The following is a 22,404-nucleotide window of genomic DNA, read 5'->3' on the forward strand; positions in this document are numbered from 1 at the left end:
GCTTGTAAGCAGGGAGGGAAGTCCTCGCCTAGTGATTAGTCTCTGAACACAGCCTTACCTAGCGGTTGTGGATAGGGGAACCGACCTATATCCTCCCACTCCACTGGGTTCTAACCTAGGGGGCCCTTGTGAGCACTGTAGAGAAGGTGTCCACTATTTGTGGGCTAGCTAATACTCTCCCTGGGCCTCTTCCTACTGCTCTGTCCCTTCTAGGACATGGCTTGTGGTTATCCCTTGGAACTCAGTGTCATGGCTTGTGGTTATCCCTTGGAACTCAGTCCATGGGCAGCTCTGTCTCTGTCTGCCCACTGCCCTCTTGTGCTGAAGAGACTGCCTTCTTCATGACCACCCATCCTGAATTGGCCCACCTTGCCTGCCCCTGCTCCTCCTCTCCCTCCCTGAGGCCAGGTCAGAAGCAGGACATGCCATTAGTAAGATATGCCCAGGAAGCCTGGGCTGCTGTGGGGAGCCCCGGACCCTCCAGCTCCTGTGGGTGGCATGCCATAGGGGTGGGGACATGGGTTGGAGGTTGCTCTTGGGATCCCTGCCCATGTCAGGTGGAGGGTCTGGGGCTCCCCACAGCAGCCCAGGCTCCCTGGGTAGCTCTTACCATGGCCCAGCTCCGGCTTCTGGCCTGGCTAGGGAGCCTCGGGGAAGAGGATGGGAGGGGACAGGTCTCCTGCATATGTCTGTCTTTTGCCTTTTGCCTTTTGCCTATGCCTTCTAAATCCTCTTAGGCTGGGGGGGATCCTTTAGCAGTGGATGGGTTTTGCCCGCCCACTTCCCGGATCCCAATAGGATCACTCTCCTGTAGCCTTCTGGCCCAGAGGGAGAAGGCTGCTGCTGCTTCTGCTGCTGCTAGGCCCTGGGTTCTCTCTCCTGCCACTGCTGCTCCAGCTGCTCCCCTGGCTGGGCCAGACACCACCCCTCTTCTCTGCAAAAATAAATCCCTTCTCCACCAGACCACACCCAGCAGGTCTGCTGGGGCAGGACTTCCTGGGCCCAGAGTTGTTCCTGCACCCCATCTCTCCAGTGTGGCGTTTATCAACCTCATCACACTCCTATACATTCAAAACATAGATTCTAACTATAAATACAAGAAAAAATTATCACTATATGATTCAAATCAAATAGTTAAGTGTTTCAGTGAACAAGTTAAATTAAATCTTTATACTTCTAATGCAACTTAGCACAAATCTAGCTATGATTCCAGCCAATCTGTCTCTTTAATTGTGAAACCCTGAGGTCCACAGGATAATTATTTAATAAAAGAACACAAAACTGGTGTGCTTTTTAGTGCCTGGTGTGATACATGGCCTTTTATTGTTGACAGAAGGCAAACACTTACTTACACTGCAAAAGTAAACAAGGATTGATTTGCCCTGCAAAGATCAGCATGATTTGCTCAGGTTTAGGTTATTAGTTTATCCTTTGGGAATAGCCCAAGACTCTTTCTAAGCCTTCTTGTGACAAGTTAGGAGATCTGAAAGGATTCCGGAATGGTATACAGTGGTCATTATGCCATTGCAAAACAACGATCTTATGAGGCCATGCCATGGCTCTGTACTTTATTAAACTAGAGTAAATCAGTGCACATTGTTCAGTGTGCACAGAATATGCCTTATTCAATGTACACCTTGGAAGATTGCACAGTATAAGCAGAGTATTTTGTATCTTGCTATACAGAGACTGAGGCATGACTCATGTATACTTTTGGACATGTGTATGATAACCATGCATGTAGTCTAGCCATGTTTCTTTGGCAAAGCATACTGAGAGAAAATTCTAAAAAATAAGCAATACTTTGGATATGTATTTATGTACAAAGACTCTTTCAAGCCCTCATAAATTGTTCAAATCAAAATAATTTTCATCTAAACTCTCAAAATCACTTTTCACTGAAGATGATGTCTCTGCCAAATTTCAAGTTTCTTTGGTTTTGGAACTAAAACTGTTCAAAACAAGGTTAAAAATTTTTATGACAGAGGAAGATTATTTTAGTTAATTTCCCTCACATAGGAAAAAGCTGGAACCATTTTTGCTCAGATTTTACACGCATGCAAAATATTAAGCTAGAGGTAGGTGGACATATAGGAAAATTATGAGCTATTGGATATAGGAGGTTATCATAGGAAAGTTCACACACTATTAATTATAGCATTAGTGCACTCTCTTTATCTATAATAAATTCATGCTAGAGAAGGTGTTTCCAGGCTGTCATTGGAGGGCTTTTACAAGGAAGTATAGGGAAGCTTGTACCATTGTGGCTGGTGCTATATCTGGGATGAGTGGAATTGCGGGTTACATTTACCATTGCTGTCCATTTGGAACCTCTCACTAGGACGTAAAGATAGTGAGCATGAAAATTACCTAATCAATTTTTAGTCTCACTGCTGAGACTGTCAAAAAGGGTGCCAATTACAGAGTGTTAGAATTTAAGGCCAGGATGTACCACTATATCATCTAGGCTGACCTCCTGTATTTCACTGCCATTACCACCACCCAATGCCTGGATGCTAAACCAACAACTGAAATTAGAGCAAGATAGTACAGCCCTCAGAAGACTCAATTATATGTTACTGTCAGAGAACAGAAGGGATCAAGATGCGCATCAATGCTGGAGGCCTCTGTAATGGCAGGAAATTGATTAAGTAAAATACCCTGATGAACCCGGCAAGCGACCTGAACCCCAAGCTGAAGAGGAAGGCAAAAGCCTCCGAAATTCACTGCCAATATGACCTGGGGGAAAATTCCACATAGGGCATACAGTTAGATCCAATAATCTGAGCGAGAGAGAATGCTCTATAACACCTTAGGGCGTTGGCCTCCCCATCCAGTGTCCCATCTCCAGCTGCAGCCAACTTTGATGTTTCAGAGGAAGGAGAGGGGAAAAAAGATACATTTGGGAAGGGGGAATCCCTTCCTGTATTACAACCATGAGTGCTATTCCACCATGTTTCCGTAATCCCTATAATATTCAGTTTGACCTCCTGAACAAGTAATTCCAATTCATCCATTTTATTGCCCAGTCTTCTTGAGTTCATGTACAAGCATCAGCTGCTTTTCTTGGACTTCACCCAGTTTTCTAGCTGGATTAGTCATAGTCCTTTCACTAACTGTATCATGCACCTGATTACTACTGCCATAGATACTTGTATATTTTTTTCTCCTTGCTGTCCATACTGTTACCTTCTGATGTTTCTTTATCCCTTACTTTATCTTCATTTAGCAGATTTCCCTCCTTCTGTGTATTGAAGGTAGGCATGAATATTACACAAATGTTAATGTTAATGTAAATTTTAATCATGTGAACCTTAACTTTATTTGAAGAGGTTTTTTGGGGGGGGAGTGGAGAATACAAATGCATGCCTTCCCTTAAGTCACATCTTTGCACTTCCAGTAGGAAATGATGATTTATTAATAATAATAAGCTATGGTTCTATAGATTTTGTGTGTTTAAGGTCTCTGCATTTCAGATTCACAATTATTCCTTGGTACCTAGTCACAAGTCTGTTAGTAAAAACAAAAAGTACAGAAAGTATTAGTCGCCCAACTATATAAAAATCACACACACTTAAGTCAAAGAGGTGTGTAACTGTTTTACATAAAATTAAGTAGTCACCTTGGTAAAACGCATCCTAAACACTTGGTTACGTATCTACATGAAATCAACATTTAGATGTTAATAACCAGTTCTAATGACAATTTCTTATTGGCGATAGGTAGAAACTTAGCTATAATGATGTATGGAATTAAACTATGGTACTGTTTTGGTATAAAAAATGGGCTTTCCTGTGGGGCTGGGAGAAAGGTTAATAGTGTGCCTACTTGAAAAGGCCTTCCAACACTCTTTAGGGTGGCCACCCACAGCCTACATCTCAGTTTTCTTCTATCCTTTTCAAATAGCCTTGATCCCAGATGGTTAATACCCCAGAAACTCAAGTGGAGTGGAGAAGAATCTTTTTTCTGTGAATGACTCAATGGTTGATCATCCCAACTTTCTTCCTAGCACCAGTCCTTGAGCCATCTGTTAATCTTCATTTTTTGGTCATGCTTTTGTCCAGCTTCTCTATGAATTGGAAATATGCTGCTGAAGATCACCTGAGTTTCTACTTCTTTGAGTTCTTACCCAGCCTAATGCAGTTGTCCTTGATTCATTCCAGTGAAAATATAGCAGTCTCATTTGTCCTGACATGCAGCAAATTACTGGATTTTTCTCTGCTCTAATCAGGATCCTTTTCAGCCTCTCATCCACATCTCAGATCCTTGCTCCATGCAAACAGCACAGTCATCTGTTCTCTGGATCTGGTCTGGTGACAGGCCTGTCAATTCTTAGCATTAATTAGTTCTCATGTTGTTGGCTTGGACAATGTAGGGTCCATTAAATGCATTATGCACTTTCCTGTTGTTCTATCCTGATCCGGTGTGTTCTGGGATAGGATGCCTGTGAGGGACAGGTATCCGTTGATGCTGTTCTGCCATCATGTTTTAGGTCTTCCAGGGGCTCTTTACCATCCTTCTTTCATGGGTTAAAGATGAGTCTTGCAAGGAAGTTGGTAGGCATTCAAATCAGATAACTATACCCCCTTAGAAAGCATTGAACAACCATTTGAGAGTGGTACCTGTTGAGTTAGAAAATGGATGTCTCCACTTGAGTAGAATTTGTACCATTTGATATTTTTATTCACTCAGAGATGCTTCATTTGAGTGATGTCCAACTTCTTTTCAATCGTGACAGTGGGGGGCATGTTTCAGTCCCACAGGTCAGAACACTAACCACTGAAGCATTATGTACCCTCAGCTTTGACTCTCTACTTAACAGGATTTCGTTTGACAAAGATGTTCTTGATGAGGTGCCTCATTCCTGATTATGCTTTTTCAGTGCAAGCTTCAAGTTCTTTCTTGATGCTACCCATGTAATTGACAATAGAGCTGAGGTAGGGGAAATCACTATACTTCAACAAAAAAGCTTCAAAAACAGACTCCAACGAGAGACTGCTGAATTGGAATTAATTTGCAAACTGGATACAATTAACTTAGGCTTGAATAGAGACTGGGAATGGATGAGTCATTACACAAAGTAAAACTATTTCCCCATGGTATTTCTCCCTCCCACCCCACCCCCCACTGTTCCTCTGATATTCTTGTTAACTGCTGGAATTAGCCTACCTTGCTTGTCACCATGAAAGGTTTTCCTCCTTTCCCCCCCCTGCTGCTGGTGATGGCTTATCTTAAGTGATCACTCTCCTTACAGTGTGTATGATAAACCCATTGTTTCATGTTCTCTGTGTGTGTGTATATAAATCTCTCCTCTGTTTTTTCCACCAAATGCATCCGATGAAGTGAGCTGTAGCTCACGAAAGCTTATGCTCTAATAAATTTGTTAGTCTCTAAGGTGCCAGCAGTACTCCTTTTCTTTTTGCGAATCTCAGTTGGATTGCCACACACAGCATGGGCCCGCAGCATGTTCAAAATTGCCAACTGGGAGAATTGCTCAGCTTGCTGCATTGAAGAGATCTGGGGCAGCAGTGCATCCTGTTGAACAGGCAACCTAATTCGGAAGAAGGCCGTTCTTTTTCCCACTTATGAGAACACAATATGAGGAGTCCTCAACAGACCCCTAATAGACAGAACATTCTACAGAGCTTGTCAGGCAGGCCCGTGAGTTTCAAGATCCGACAGGTCAGACAAACATGGCCTTGATTTTTAGAATACAATTCTTCTTAGTATGCAGTCCCCAATCATATAGACCTGTCCTTTTCTGATGTTGATATGAATCTGTCTTATATTCTCTCTGAGTCCCCTGTACATCATCCTTATCCTTCCTTTGGCTCTGGTCCTTGGCTGTCTCCATTGGCTCTCCCTCTCTTCTGCAGGGACTGGCTTTCCTTTTTTAATTCCTTGCCACCCCATCTTCTGCCTGTTTTTCTTCCTCATTCCCCAAGGCAGCAAACCTGTTACTCAACTCTAATTTACCTCCATTAGCTGGTTGTGTCTGCCTTCTCTTTGTGGTCACATTCTTCCATGGGTTTTCTCCTCTTCTGGCAGTCTGCATTCCAGGTTCTTTTGTTTGGCAGGTCTCTGCAAACATTGTTCTGTCTGCATCATCAATTCTCCTCTCCATCTCTTCAGCTTTATCTTTAACCATTAGCAATGATGGCAGAGAAGATCTATCAGGTGGGATTTCTTGCATAAGTAGCTTCCGTCAGATACTCACTCAAGGGTGATATACATCCCACAACTTATGCTTCCAATCATCTTTGTCTCCTCTCTGCTTTGAGTCAATTCTAGTGCTGCCTCAGTAGCCCTCATCATCTTCTCTTCCTAGTTCCTAGTCCTAGAGAAAAAGAGAGGACAAAAATCCCCTCACCGCCAGACTCTCACCTACAAATTCCCTCAGAAACTCCGCTTTTTGCTGCAATTGTGGTGGTGGTTTTTCCAACAGTGATGTGGAACTGGACTGACTCTAGCTTGTTTCTATAGCCTACAAAACAACTATCAGATCATAACAAATTTGTTTACTAATGACGTGAGCAGAATGAATTCAAATTGGAAACCTAAAGGTAAAAATCTCTGTGTGCCAATTCAGTTCCGGGAGTTACCTCGTCCCTCCTTTCTGCGCAATTTCTAGAAAGAGCTAAGTTTTCCTTCTTTTTGCCTTCTTCTGAGCACTGATAGGAGTATTCTCTAAGATGGATTCCTGAAGCATTCAGTGCTATTTCTGTGCTATTTGTCTCAAAAATGCGTGGAAACTGTTCAGATGATACATGTTCGTAGCTGAGCTCCAGTCATGGGAGAATCCCTCTGTTTGGCTATAGATATTCTTCAATGGGCAAAAAATTAAAACATGCAGAAAAACTAGAACATAAGCAGAGCTAAATTGAACCTTGGTTCTTAATAGAGTTGGACAAGTAGTAAAAATAGTCTCCTGGCAGAATTTCAAGCATAAACTGTGTAATTTTAGCAAATATTAGAGAGTGAAAAGTGAATTTTGAATTAATAAATGGTTTCAGAGTAGCAGCCATGTTAGTCTGTATTTTCAAAAAGAAAAGGAGTACTTGTGGCACCTTAGAGACTAACAAATTTATTTGAGCATTTTTAATTTGTTAGTCTCTAAGGTGCCACAAGTATTCCTTTTCTTTTTGAATTAATAAATGTCACTCTTTGTACCATAAACCTGGTTCTAAGTGTTATGTTCATCCAGTCAGAAAGCAGAAACAGACCATGTAACCTATGAATTGGTGCTGGGTGACAAATAAATGTCTGCAGTAATAATGTTGATAGAAAACTAAAAGTTCAAACATAAAATACTTATAATCTACTAGTTACAAATGATCTACAGACCAGGAATTTTTCAACAGAATTCTTCATAACATTTGAATAACAAATGTATTTGAGAAAGATGTAACACTGTGCAGACAATTTGCAAACAGAAAAAGAGGTAAAATTCATCAAATTTTTCATGTAGCTCTAGGTAAGAATATAAAATATCATTGCCTATTAAGCAAAAAGATAAAACTAGTAGGGAAAAGTTTTAGTATCTAATCCTACAGGAGTTTATAATACCTTTACGTGCCTAATCCTAAAAAATGGACAATTTATTCTGACACTAAAATTTGCCCATAATATGTAGTTGACCTCTGTTTAAGAATTTACATTAATTTAGAACATTGTAGTAATTGAAGCAGTTGTGGTTACTTGCATTTCAATAGTGTCTAGAGGTCCCAGCTGAAATCAGGGCATTGTACAAAATATATGTACAAATACAAACTAAGAGACAGTCCCTACCCTGAAGAGTTTGAACAGACAGGACAGACAAAGAGTGGAAGAAAAAAAATCCTAATTGTACAGGTAAGGAACTGAGTCAGAGAAAGATTAAGAGCCAGATAATGATAGCAAACCACACTCCGTAATTAGTCCCATTGGCTCCGATGGGACTATTTGTGGACTAAAGCACTATTCAACATGAACAGGAGGATCATAGTCTGTATTCAGATTTTTCTTTCTGTAACTATTCTCTAATATTAAAATTTTGCTGCTTTCATGAACATTCGTGCCAGTAAACCTATTAGCCATAGTAACTGTAGAAAATGAATATAAAAGAAACACAAACACAAAATAAATTTACTTAAAAACTCAGTTGTTCACAGGATTTTTGTACAGTTGTCCAATAGTCTCATAATTTGCTTCTTTAAATATGCAAGGATCACAATTTTAAATATTCAATGGTCACAATTTAAAGGTCTATATTTATCCAGAGTTATTACCCAATAATATCTGAGATAGCACCTTATTTACAGATACTGGGGGAAATATTGTTCTGTGTTCTATGTAAGGAAATGCTGTGGTATCTCAAACACCGATGCAGGGAAGCATTGATTTTTATTGGCAGCCCTTGTATTATAATGTGAAGAAATCAAGCATGGTTTTTCAATAAACCCTATCACTAGGGAGTTTGTCTCATTGTCTAGATGGGTCTCAGCACATGAACAGGTCAGCAGAAATCATTCAAATCCTTTCTTGCCTATACTATGGATCTTGCTGTTTGTCTCCTGGCTGTGGAGTGGTTTCCACATCTGCACTGATCAAATATATTGTGCCAAATCTTGCATGCTTTACTCATGTGAGTTGACACCCTGACCTCAACTGGATGACTCCTATGAGTAAATGAGCAAACTTTGGCCCATTGTCAGTGTGAAAACAAATAATAACTCCATGTCTGGACTCAGATTTAAGTTTGTGTTGTTGGTTCATGGTGTCTTGTTCTAGCTGCCAAATAGAGACTGTCAGCCTAACTGGAACTAAAGTTATCTAAAACAATGTATCTTGTTGTTGGAAGGCCAATAACCAGATAATCAAAAAAACTGTTGCACTATGACTTATCCCAGAAAATATTTTTGCGAAAATATTCTGTATCGTACAAAGGCCAAAGATCATATGACTTCTGTTCTCGGTTCTCTTTCAAATCCTGTTTAAAGTCACCAGAAGGTTAGATTGCTGAAGGAAGCAGTGGGGGTTATAGCTTGCAGTCATATGTTTTATGCATCTCGCTCAAATGAAAGGCATGTGGCACACCTCATTTTCTGTTGTGGCGCACCACATAGTGTGTGATATAACTATTATCTTGTGGTAGAAATCAGTCAAATATCAGATGTGTGACATGCCTGCTGTTTCACTGACGTGCAAGCAAAATGCCACAAAATTCTGCAGTCTCCTCTTAAATATGGGAAAAATTATTTCCATTCTAGTCTTTCATATATAGGGATGAATTTTCAAAGATTTATACGTAGGATACTTGTATGAAAATGCTATTTAGGCACCATGGCCTTGATCCCTCAAAGCACTTGAAGTATGCAAGTAGTCCCATTGACTCGCATGCTTAAGTCCTTGGCTGATAAAGGACGCATCAGTATCTTGTATGTCCTCTGGATGCCCAAACATGATTTCCATAAGGGAGTGCCTAACAATGAGATTTTCCCAAGAGATCTTGGTCTAACTGTCAAAACTCAGGAGTGAATTGAGGGCATATTACAGCCCAAAAGCATCTTAGTGGGGAAAAAACAACAATTTTTGATTTTATTGGTTTTAAAAATACATATAAAATGCCAGTTTAAAGCATTCATTGAATGTTAAAATGAAATATTAAAAGTAATCCCATTTGCATGAAGCAGCTGCACTTTTGCACAGATGATGATCTTTTGAGAGCTAACAAACTTTTAAAAAATTTGTTCCTTCCTACTAGAGAGGAAACTTACTAAAGAGGTAAGTTGTTTCTGCCTGAATGACTATTTACAGTGACATACATAGCTAGTATATTCTAGGCATCTAACTGGGGTATCAAATATTCTAGTTGAGAAAATTGATGGAGCAGGATGGATTATAAAATGGCTATGAATCTGAAGCATTGAAATTTAGCTTAATCTGGAGCTATTTACCATCATTTTTTAATAGCTTGGCAGTTAAAGGTCTCCAATTGTTCATTTTCTGAACACATGCTTAGGCAAGTAACTAAGACAACTAAGTCAGTTTATGCACTAGGTATCACACCTGCTGTTCTGGGGTTTAAGTGAAGCAGTTTCCACAGAAATGCACGAACACCAACTGGGGAAATTGAAATAAAAATGTTGGTTTGATAATACTGAACAAGGAGTCTATTAGTATGCTATAGAGAAGAAAAGCACCATAAGATCTCAAAAGTTTGGGTAACCTGAATGCCTGAAATGTAGAGAACTAGAGATGGCCAGCTCAGAAGGGGAGGAGGAGTTACTGAGCCAGGAGCCTGACAAGTCCAGAAAAGTATGTAGTGCAAACAGCCCTGATAGGTGCCTTTTGTAGGAAAGAGATGGGAGTTGTCTTCCAGCATCAGGAGGAGATATAGCTCCTTGGATGCCCTTTACCAGCTGAAATAATATCAGAGAGGCAAAACCCATTTGCATCCCAGTGAAAGAAGCCCAGCTGACCCGAAACACCCAGTGTCGCAGAAGGACTGTCTGACCTTTCATACATGACATTTTATGTAAAATACTAGACTTTTAGGTGGTCGGAATGGGAGAATTTCCTTTTTAGTTATTTCAAAACAAATTGCTCCAAACTGAGCTCACTGTACACACTACCTGGCTTTATTAGGGTTGCACAAGATGTATTTCAGTGCAGAATTTGCCCTACTGAGTCCAATTTCCAAAGATACCATTTTGGATGACTTAAATACATCCTGGGTTCAGTGCAAAGCACATCCAAAGATATACCCAATAATATCACTTCAGTGAGGGCCCCACAACTGGAGGAACAATTTGGATACCGAAGGACTGGATGAGCGGATTACAAGGTGCTTGGCAATTTACAGGCAATAAGGCAAAGCTTTAGTTGTTTTGCCCAATGGGAAAATAGTAACCCTGCCTGTTAGCTGAAGGGAAACAGCTGAGATTCTATAGTGAGGGGAGCTATAGAAAAACCTAGGATGGCTAGGGAAGAGGAACATGGGATGGGAAAGAGGAGATAAGTGACACAAATCACAGCAGCACAAAGATTCTAGTTCTGAGTCTATTTTTTTTAAAATCTTAACAAACTGGAACCTTTTAGGTACTTCCAAGAACAAAGAAAATCACTCAGTTTAAATACAGATGGTTATCCCTCTAGGTACCATAGGACATATTTTAGAGTAATTTATTACTAAAAAGTTAAGGATGTTTTATTTGACAGAAAACAGACAGAATAAAGAATTAACATCCTAACTGAGAGAAACATGCTCCCTCTTAATAAGGGTCCCGCTTGTATCAGGCTACTGCACTTTGGCTGTCAACTCCATAGAAGTGCAGTATACTCCCCCTGACCCCCTGTTTCTAGCATGCCCTTGGCTATATAACACAGAAAACACTTGGCTCACAAAACCCAATTATGATGAACAAGGAAATGGAGCAGGCTTTTTGTACTTTCTGTAATGTGGTTCCAACATCCTGTCCTGCAACTGACCTTAAAAGCCTGAAGTTTTAGTGTGTAATGCTCTCTTCCTGACAAAGAACTTGGTATAAAGAATGGCCAGGTGATTTTCTTGCCATCATATTATACCTGCTTAATCCAAACATCTTAATTGAAGACACAGAGCAATCTGAAGTGACTTTTCATCACAATGGTACCTTTACTTTTCTACTATGTAATCAGTATATCCAGACCGCAGTAATTTTGCTTGTGTGTGTCAGTTCAATGCACAGTTCTATTGTTTCCATGAGAAACAGATGGTTGATCACCAGTTTATTGCAAGCAAGCATGGATTTTTTTTTAATTTGTGTTTTTGTTTTGTTTTTGTTTCAGTGAATAGAAAGATTCTTCAAGTTCACAGGCTCTTCAGGATGTGACTTAGTTCCAGATAGCTAATCTGAAGAAATAATTTTTTTTTTGGTAGAACAGAAGATCCAATCCAAATGTGAGGGTGTTTTTTTCCAATGACTTCAATCAGAGTAGGATTGCGGTGAGAGAATTATTTTAGTATTTGTAGTTAGACAATGAGATGAAAGATAAGGAGGGATCGGTGTGAGGATGCAGGTGGTATAGATGCCTGTAACACTGCAGATCCAAAGGTTGCTTTGGCGGAAGAGATTTGGCACCAAAGTGTAATGATTTGTGAAAGTGTGGATGGAACTCTAGGTTGCTCCCTTACAAATGTCCTGCATGTATCCTTCTCGAAGATTGTGCTCTAGTGGAACGACCAAGAAGGGAGTTGTGCCAACTGTCAGCAAAGGACAGCACAGTCAGAAGTCAGTGTAGAGAGTTTCTGAACAGATATTGCTTATCCCTGTGCTCACTCTGCTATGGCAACAAATACTCAAGGTGATTTCCTAAACAGTTTTAGGATAGATAATCAATGTTTGTCTGACGTAGAGAGAATGAAGTCTTTTCTCCTTGCTGGAGGCATGAGGTTTTGGGAAGAATACCAGTAAGTGAATTGATTTGTTTATATGGAACTCAGAAATTACCTTTTTGAGATGAATTTTGGGTGGAGGTGAAAGGATACCTTTTCTTTATGAAATGTAGCATATGGCAGGTTGGCCATGAGGATTCCCAGCTCACCCACCCTTATGGCTGATGTAATGATGACTAGGAAGGTGACCTAGTAAATGTGGAAAGTATGAGACTGAGGTCCCACTGTGACATTGGCTTCATTACTGGTCGAAAGATATTAGTCAAATCCTTGGGAATCTGGTTGATACCAAATGAAAAAAAATATAATGATTATCTATCTATCTGAAGGATGGCATGCATTGATTGCTGCTTGGTGGACCCACAGCAACCTAATGGAAAGACCTTTCATCTTGAGAGTGAGGAGGTAGTTTAAGATAGCAGGCATACCTGCTGACCCTGATGTGGTTCTCTTGCACCCAAATAGGGAAATGCTTCCATTTGGCTAGATAACACTTTGTTAGAATGTTTCCTGCTGTGATAAAGAATAGTTTGTTCAACCTCAGAACATTAACAGCCAAAGCGTGATGCACACCCACATACCAAGCTTTATCAGACTGCTCATGGAACGGAATCTGTTCACAGGGAGGTAGGCCTTGCTGTGGTTGAATTCAAGGTCACTCTTATAAAGTCTATGATCTGTGTGGGAGTCAGACTAGCGTGTTCCATGGTTATACAGATTCCCAAAAATGCAGAGGTGGATCGAGGTCCAGTTGCCAACTGAGCTTCTAGATGGGGATTTTCCTGTTAGAAGCCAATATTAACATATGGGAAGATGGTGTAGACATTTTGTCTCATCTGTGCAGTCACCACTAAGAAGACCTTATAAAGACCCTGAGTGCTGTTGCCAGACCCAGGCAGTGGACAAAGAGAAACTCTATGGTGTAGCCAAAATGGATATAATCTGTTATATGTCTCTAGTTGTGGGCACAGAATGCTAGATGGCCACCAAAACAGACTTCAGAAACAGGTGGAGATGGCATAATTGTAAAGTCACAACTTCCAAGTGTCCTGCTAAAAGTAACCTTTAGCTCGTGGATGATGTTCAGATTGGGGTGCATGGAGCTGCATACATTGGTCTCTGCATCCTTTGATGCTTGTGTGGCAGTCCGTATGGTGATTTGGTGGTAGAAGCTCGGTGGAAGAGGCCTTGACTTATACCTGTTCACAGTGCTTCCTCTTCAGGGCCAGAGCATACATGTCTGGTAAGTAAAGGGTTCTCCTGAAGTCTTTTAACAAGGGCAAAGACTCATCCATTTTCTTGTTGAAGAGATTGGTTTTATCAAAGGGCAAGTCCTCAGTGGAGTTCTGAACCTCCCTGGGGAACTCTGAAGCATGAAACCACGACTCTTGCTATAGATGCGGTATTGGCTGAAGCCACCTGTACCTGGTCAAATTTTAAATGCTATACAAGGGATTCAGTGAAGAAAGCTTTATATATCTATATCTATATCTATATCTATATATCCTATCATTATTGTGCCTTAGTCCATAAGGCCCCGAATCATCAAGACTCTTAAGCATGTGCCAAGGTTTAAGTACATGAGTTTAATGAGTCTACTCATATCTTTAAAGATAGGTATATGCTTAGGGTACGTAGGGGATTTGAAACTAAATACAGCAATAGTTTCTGAAGCAAAAATTACTGGCCAGCAAGAAAGAAAGTTGTCATTCACATGTTTTCAACAACTGGATTCTGTTTGGGAATCCGAAAGTGAAACCAACAAATAAAGTACATAAAACAGAACTCGTATGTATTTTATTAATATATATATTAATACCAAACATGAATTTGATTAATTCAATCAAGGGGGCCTATGTTGGACTTCCAAATTCTTGAGGTCCCAGAACTTTTTATGGTGGTCCTGATGATGTAGCTGTGGTGGTTTTCCTGCCTTTTTTTTTTAAAAGTGCCTTTAGGCTTTTCATACATTGTAAACATTTGTGAAACATAAGATTACTTGCAAAACCATCTATTCTCTGCTTGCTTGCGATTGCAATGCCTGACAAATAGTCTTTGTTTTCTTTTGCAGTGTCTCTTCTTTCACAGGCCCCACCAGCAGTGTTCCAAAATTTCATAATCTTTTTCCTAATGTTTATGTATAGTTTATGTGAATCAGTGCAAACCTTATGTTTCAAAAGGGCTATGTGACCGTGTTTTCTTCTTTTAACAAAACCACCAAATTTTCAATTTAAACACACTTCCATGGCTAATGATTTATTTAAACCTGTATTATTCTCCATATATTTTTAAAGCCCTGTCAAAAACTCAAGAAAGACAGGATCTCTGTCTAATCAGAGTGCTGGTACAAGCAGTGAAATGTGAGTCCCTCATTCATTCATGTAACCCTGACCTGGGAAGATGACCAACTCTAGGGGTAGGAGATAATTTAATTTCCATGGATGTCAAGTTCTGTTTTGCTTATTCAGAGAGACAGCAGATAAGTGTCGAATTCTGCAAAATAAGGTGTCCTGGTTGATGCAGAATAACACCATCTATGGGGTTGAGCTTAAATCACCAAGTTTAATTCTCTCAGACCCTGAGGTGGGCCTGAAACCAGTTTGTGAAGTTTAAAAAAAAATTCTTGTAAACTATTCAGTTCCCAACATAATGGTTTTTATTTTGTTATATTTTATATTCATGAAACAATCAGCCAAAGGAACTTTGAGGGTGGGGAGTGAGGGTCACAGTTCAAACATTTGGATTTGTTAATTCTTAGTTCTCAGTACAAAGGAAGTGGTTAAAAACATTAATCTGAGGCTCTGATATTTTGTAATTGGAACTCAAAATGAGATTAAAACAAACAAACAAGGTACCTGGATTTCTGCATTTTCCCCAGAGCATAAATCATTTTATCATATAAGGCTTTAAAAAAAATCCTTTGGTTCTAGGGGTGGGCAAACCTTGTGGAATTCAAGGTGTTATGAACCTCTCAAAGTAATTTTTCAACTCATGAAGTGAATATTTCCTCCTGTAATTAAAATCCTTCATTTCCCCTCATCTTGTTTCCCACCTGTATAATTCAAACCTACGTTGTTGGGTTTGTCCTTGACTAATGACTGAGTAGCTTTTTCTTTTTTCTAACTAAGAAGAAATCTCTTGAATGTTTTAGGAGTAGAAGCCTCCCCCCATAAAAACCTATTCATATACAGTTGGGTGTCCTGAGTACATTAAAATCTTTACAGATGCCTGTGCAAGTAATTAATTTTTCCCAAGGTAGTCACAATATTTCTTATACAAATATGGGGCTCAACCCTGCAAGTTACTGAGCTCTTTGGCCACGATCCAGTAAGTCAAGGGGACTACTGATATGCATAAAGTTAAGTACATACTTAAACACTTTGCTTATTGGAGCCAGAATGCTCAACGCCTTGCAGGATCAAGACCACGGAGCATGTTGCTTTAACATTATGTACCGGCAAAGGCAAAACTGTAACGCTTTTAATGGTGATGTTTGTAGAGTACATCTATTGTATCTGTTTCTTCATTCCTATTTTTCTTTTCTTCCCTCTCTGCTCCATTTTTCATTATAAGGCAGTTCTTCTCCACCAACTTCCATGGAGCTATGACAATTTACACCAGCTGAGGATTTGACTCCATATATTTTCTATGAATATATTTCTTCTCTGTGCCTCCCTTGAAAGTGTGTGCTAAGTGTAATATGAGCCAGCAAGTTTCAAATCCGTGATTTCACAGTGGATCCCAAATTAGACCAATAAAAGGTTGAGCATCCCTAATCACACATCATTTTGCTTCCATCTGACTTAGAGACGCAATTAAATTGAGAATCACAATTCCACTTGGAAATTTTGTCCTTACTATTATTATTAAGTAACCAACAGAAAAGTAGAATATTTATTCTTTTTTTTTAATCTAATCTATAGAAGGTTTCATTGTTTTGCCAGTAGTGCACACTCTTCCTGAGACTCTGCAAGAGGGTGTTTAGTTTCACCATTGCTGCTGCAGTGACCATTAAAGAGGTAGTAAACGGGAATGTACACAGAGAGGAAAGACAGTGGGAAGGAAAGGAAGCCTGTATATGTTCAGTTGTAGTGTTCTCTGATCTACCCAAAGATGTTTTGAAACATTGAGGGAAGAAGAAAATCTTCTAATTAAAAGAAATAAAAGAAATACAATTACTATGTAAAGTTTTTTCTCAATCAGAAATTTTTTTTTAAAATTAGTCAATTAAAAAAATTCAGGTTGATAGTGTCCCTTGTTCTTTGGATCGGTTAAAGTACCTACAGTCTTGGGGTAAAATTGAAGTCAATGACAAAACTCTTGTTGACTTTAATGATGCCATCCCTGGAGTGTATAATTTCACCTACAACAGAGCTCAGTATTATTCAAAGGAATTCACTGTTCAGGTAAGGAAATATGCTGCAATACAGAGATGTTAAGTCTCAAGGACTTTGTTGTTCATTAGAAGGGAATCTTGTGCCTTTTAGTAACAGTGGTTTCAGAAGAATCCTAGTTCTTTATACATAAGTAGAATAGAGTATGTACATTATGTAGGCTATAAAATTGATCTGTCAGTGACATCTCATGCCAAATTCTGTTTTCAGTTACTCCAGTGCGGCCACTGAAGTTAGCAAGAATGCCCCAGAGAAGCTAAAGAGAATTTGGTCCTATGTTTGCAAGGTATGCAGAAAGTCACTTCAGCTGAGACAAGATTAGCAGTTCCTACTGGGTTGGCTAGAGGAAGTCGTCTCCTGTTTCCCTCACACAGTAGAAATGCTGTATAAAATCCAGGAAGATCCTGGTAAAAAGAAGGACTGCAATAGCATACACAAATATTGAATCTAGCTCTGTGTGTGTGTGTGTGTGTGTGTGTGTGTGTGTGGGTACTCCAGTAATCGAGCAAGTCTGCTATACTTTCTGACCACCAATTGCCTTGCATAATGTGCATGGCAGCTGTGAAAAATATTTACATTGTGCTTCTCTGTTATTTTTTCTCTGTCATCAGTGTGGGATAGCCAAATACAGATTTATACTGTCATTCTGTCTTTCCTACTTTTATTTTGTAAAGAAAGCTAGCAGAACATGTAAACTGCTTTTACCTGCTGTGGATTTATTTCTAAGAAAATACATTTAGAAATGACACTCAAAATCACATATAATGGAATATTTCATATTCTTCTGATATGAGGATCTATCTGTCTATACATCCATCCCCATAGGTGTGTTAGGTGCTTGAAAGTATAAAACACAGGTTCCTGCCCCAAAGGTTTTACAATCGAAGGACCAAATTCTGCTACCCTTACTAACACTGAGTAGTGGTATTTCATGTAAGCAGTTCCACGGAATTCAGTGACTACTTATGTGAGTAATTAATATTCATTGTCAATAATGGTGGGAGAATCTAGAAAAAGAATGCTAAGGGGTATCAAAGAAGAGCAGAGTAGAGTATTAGGAGAATGAGACTTGCAGTAAAAAATTCTTATGGTATGCTTTTGTTGTATACATGTTTTGTGGGTTCCTTTTTTCTTTTATCAATAGAAGTTCATGACTGAGTGAGTGTTACTGAATTTATGGTTTCTGGGAACAACGTAAGGCCCAGAGTCAGCAAGGTGCTTCAAGGTCAATGGGACTTCTTACACACTTCAGTGAACTGGGGCTTCAGGCACTGGGACTAGGCTAGTTGAGCAGAGGCCAGTTTGTAAGCCCTTCTGAAAGAAATGAGTCTTTGGTAGGGTTTGATGGAGAAGATTGAGGTTGCATAATCATAACAGCAGCTGAACTGGAAATTTTTTTGTGAAGTGAATGGGAAAATAGGATTTCAATGGGTTTTGGATTGAGCACCAAATCCATTAGTCATTCCACGCATGGAACTCACATAAAAATCCATGGGAATTTTGCTAGCGAGGAACTGCAGGATTGGATCTTTTAGGATGGGTTCATAGGTACCAAACAAACTACCTTTGTAGTATTTTTCTTTTTAAAATAGAACAAGCAAGCTCCCCGGTCAAGTATATCCAAGGTGATTGAGCTCCTTTTGTAACTGTTTCCTGTGTGCTGTGTTTAGCTATATGGGGTTTCTTGTGAATGAAGGAAATGAAATTGATTTGATTGCCTGGAATACAATAGATAGATACCAATAGGCTAGCCATAAGTGATTTTATTAGTGTTATATGACTTTCACCAGTCTACATAAATTCATAAATGGCAAAAGCACATGCAAGACAATATCAGAACTTCCATATCATACAAGTGTTGACCTTTCCCCTACTTCCCCTGCATTTGCTGTTTGTGGTAAGTGTAATGATATTATCAGGGGTTTATGACTGACCTTGATGGTTTGCTTATAGTTTGAAACAAGCACTGGGGGGCAAGTAGATGAACGTAAGCAATTGGGTTATAAGGCTTGTTCTGTTAAGGATTTGTTGTATTAGTATGAGGCCTATCAGAATTTATGCTAAAGGCTGGGTTTTAGCTAACCTAGTACAGTCCAGAAGGTCATAATTTTCAAATTTCATTCAGAGAAGGTAAACAAGAGACCATAAAAGGGACAATGCACTGCAAAATTCTGTAATAGGGGAGTTTCGGGGAGCGGTTGCAATTAGCAATAGGTAAGTAGTTAAACTACACTGACATGCATAGGAATTATTAGGATTGACACAAATGTTAATTATGGGCACACAGAATGCCACAAATGGAAAAGGGGCAGGCATTATGATGATTGGGGTACTAGAACAAATATAGATATACATCCGTGACATCTGCATAATGTGCTGTATAAGACACCATGCCTAGTTCCCTTTTCTTGCTTTCTCTCCAGCTCTGAACTGGTGTCAACTGGATCTGGGGCGTTCTGAGTTTCTCCACTTACTATTATTTCACCCAGTGGTGAGCTGGAGCCGGTTTGCACCAGTTTGCTGGAACCTGTTAAATTTAGAAGCCCTTTTAGAACTGATTGTTCCATGAGGGACAACCGGTTCTAAGAGGGCTTCTAAATTTAACCGGCCAAAAGTGGCACCTTAGGCGCCACCTCCGTGGGTGCTCCAGCCCTGGAGCACCCAAGGGGAAAATTTTGTGGATGCAGAGCACCCACCGGCAGCTCCCCGCCCCAGCCCCAGCTCACCTCCACCTCCTCCCCTGAACATGCTGCCCCGCTCTGCTTCGCCGCCCCCCCCGGCTTCCCGCAAATCAGCTGTTTGCGCGGGAAGCCGGGGAGGGCTGAGAAGCAGGCGACGGCTTCACACTCGGGCCCAGGGAGGCGGAGGTGAGGTGAGCTGGGGCGGGGGAGGGGCGTGAGGAGGGCCGCCCACACTGCAGCAGGTAACCCGGGGGGGGCGCACAGGGGAACCGCTCCCCGCCCCAGCTCACCTCCACCACCCTTCGGCCTGAGTGTGAAGCTGCCGTCTGCTTCTCAGCCCTCCCCGGCTTCCCGCTGAACAGCTGATTCATGGGAAGCCGGGGTGGGGGTCAGAGAAGCAGAGCGGGGCGGGGCGTTCAGGGGCAGAGGTGGAGAGGAGGTGAGGTGATCTGGGGCTGGGCGCGAGGCGGGGAGCTGCCGGTGGGTGCTCTGTACCCACAAAATTTTCCCCTAAGGCGCCACTTTTGATGTGATCAGTGGGGAGAGCAGCTGCTCCCCCTGCTCCCCCCCAACTACACTCTGCCATCCCTAGGAGTAAAGGACCTGCTGGATGCTTCCTGGGAGCTGCCCCAGGTAAGCAGCACTGGGACTCCGCACCTCGCCCCCCAGCAGGTCCCTCTGGCTCTTAGGGGTGGGGTGGGCACCCACTACGGTGGCCCACGAGACCCTCCTGCCCGTACATTGGTCAAACTGGACAGTCTCTATGTAAAAGAATAAATGGACACAAAACAGACGTCAAGAACCATAACCAGTCAAAAACCAGTTGGAGAACACTTCAATCTCTCTGGTCACTTGATTACAGACCTGAGAGTGGCTATCCTTCAACAAAAAAACTTCAAAAACAGACTCCAACGAGAGACTGCTGAATTGGAATTAATTTGCAAACTGGATACAATTAATTTAGGCTTGAATAGAGACTGGGAGTGGATGGGTCATTACACAAAGTAAAACTATTTCCCCTCCACCCCCCACACCCCCACTGTTCCTCAGACATTCTTATCAACTGCTGGAAATGGCCCACCTTGATTATCACCACAAAAGGTTTTCTTCCTACCCCCTGCCCCCCCGCACCTGCTGGTAATAGCTCATCTTACATGATCGCTCTCCTTACAGTGTGTATGATAAAACCCATTGTTTCATGTTCTCTGTGTGTGTATATAAATCTCCCCACTGTATTTTCCACTGAATGCATCCGATGAAGTGAGCTGTAGCTCACGAAAGCTTATGCTCAGATAAATTTGTTAGTCTCTAAGGTGCCACAAGTACTCCTTTTAGTTTATCCGAGATTTTATTTTCCTCTTGGTTGTCAGGTTTCATTGGTTATAAGGCAAGAGAGAAAAGGGTTTTATATAAATATGGAATCAAACAGAAATGTCATAGCATGTTCTACAGCCTGGCAACATTCTAGGAACTCGATATGAAGTTCTAACTCCTCAGAGACCCATCTTCCCCCCATAAACACCACTCTAAGCAGCTGTTCTGATGGTTTCTTGCGTGCCATACAAGTGTAGGAGGGGGTAGGGCGTGGCAAGGGAGAGTGAATTTTATTTCCTACAGAAAGTACTGCATTCCAATTTTTTGTTATAATTTTTCCCCATTTTTTCCCGTTCCGCTTCAGCGAAGAGCTCATGTGATTCAAGGCAGGGCTGTTTTATATCATGGCAAGCATATTTTAAGGCTTATTTAATTAGGTTTGTGACAAATATAAAGAACAAACCAAAACAACTACACACATAGAAATAATGACACACATGGCTTGATTCATCCTCACACAAAGCTGTTTTGCCCAAGACAGGAGTTTCCCCGGAGGGTGGGTGGGCAGTGTTTTAAACTGAGTCAGAGCTTCAATGGAAAAAACAAAGCACAATACCTGAATGAGTGCATCCCCTGGCAATGCCCCTTTCTGTTGACGTTCGGGGCTGGCCTAACTGGCTCTGAGCCCCTGGCAGAGTGGGGTTTGCAGGCACCTTTTGTAGATGGACCTTCTGTCCATGGAGCCACTGTATTCCGGGAGTTACTTCAAGCATTAGAGAGGATATCAGGCTGAGTACATTAAGTCCTGCATACTTCATTTAAAGAAATCAAAATGGCCACTTGTTGATAATAGTGTTAGGTTTCAGTTCTGAATATAAAACTGCCTGCTTTAAGGTTTTTTTGTTTTCTTTAATCTTACAGACCTCTATGAAAGGAGACCCCCACCATCTCAAAAATCTGTGCGTAGTATGCAGTCTTCTTCAATGGGATCAGAGCCAACATTACATTACTTCTAAATTGAAATGTGGGAGGATTTAATGGTGTACCACTTTCTTTTATTTCCTGGGGGCACCATTTCTTAAGGCGACTGGCAGCTTTAAAAAAAATCATCCAGCCTTTTATTAAAACATGGCTGGAAATCTACATCTATAGTAACTGCTCCCATGTGCAATACAATCACACACACACGCAGAAGTGATCATACAAGAAGCACTAGCTTGTCCTGGGAACTTATGGATAGACTGAGATCAGGAGCACAATGTGCCTTTATTCAGATCTCTAGCTATACCTGAGCTTGAGAGCACACAAGGGCATAATCCTGCTCGCTAATGCCTACAGGATAGGACTGACAGTCAGTGTTGTATAAGAGTGGAGGGAGTCCTATAGACTCTCCTGTATAATCATTAAACAGGCATAATAAGTATGATTTTGTTAATTGTTCAGAACACTGAACATATGTGGTAGCAAAATAACCATCCATGGTAGCAGGGAAATAGAATCTTGGGATAGCTCCTGGCAATTTAATTTGCTTTTTGTCTTTCAGTATCTGTTCTGATGCTTTTTAGGCAGGATTGATATTAAGTCCCATTATACAGCTTTT

The 22,404-nt window shown here is 40.8% G+C and overlaps 1 long non-coding RNA gene across 1 annotated transcript in view; it reads left to right on the forward strand.

The window, feature by feature from the left end:
* LOC122459873 overlaps nucleotides 1-22,404 on the forward strand; it is a 91,561-nt gene that overhangs the window by 65,906 nt on the left and 3,251 nt on the right. Inside the window, exons 4-5 of the long non-coding RNA XR_006280830.1 lie at nucleotides 11,900-11,965; nucleotides 13,260-13,423. This is a non-coding gene — a long non-coding RNA (uncharacterized LOC122459873). The remainder of the gene's footprint in view (nucleotides 1-11,899; nucleotides 11,966-13,259; nucleotides 13,424-22,404) is intronic.

The sequence above is a fragment of the Dermochelys coriacea genome, chromosome 4, assembly GCF_009764565.3.
Source record: "Dermochelys coriacea isolate rDerCor1 chromosome 4, rDerCor1.pri.v4, whole genome shotgun sequence".
In the NCBI taxonomy this organism is placed as follows: domain Eukaryota; kingdom Metazoa; phylum Chordata; order Testudines; family Dermochelyidae; genus Dermochelys; species Dermochelys coriacea.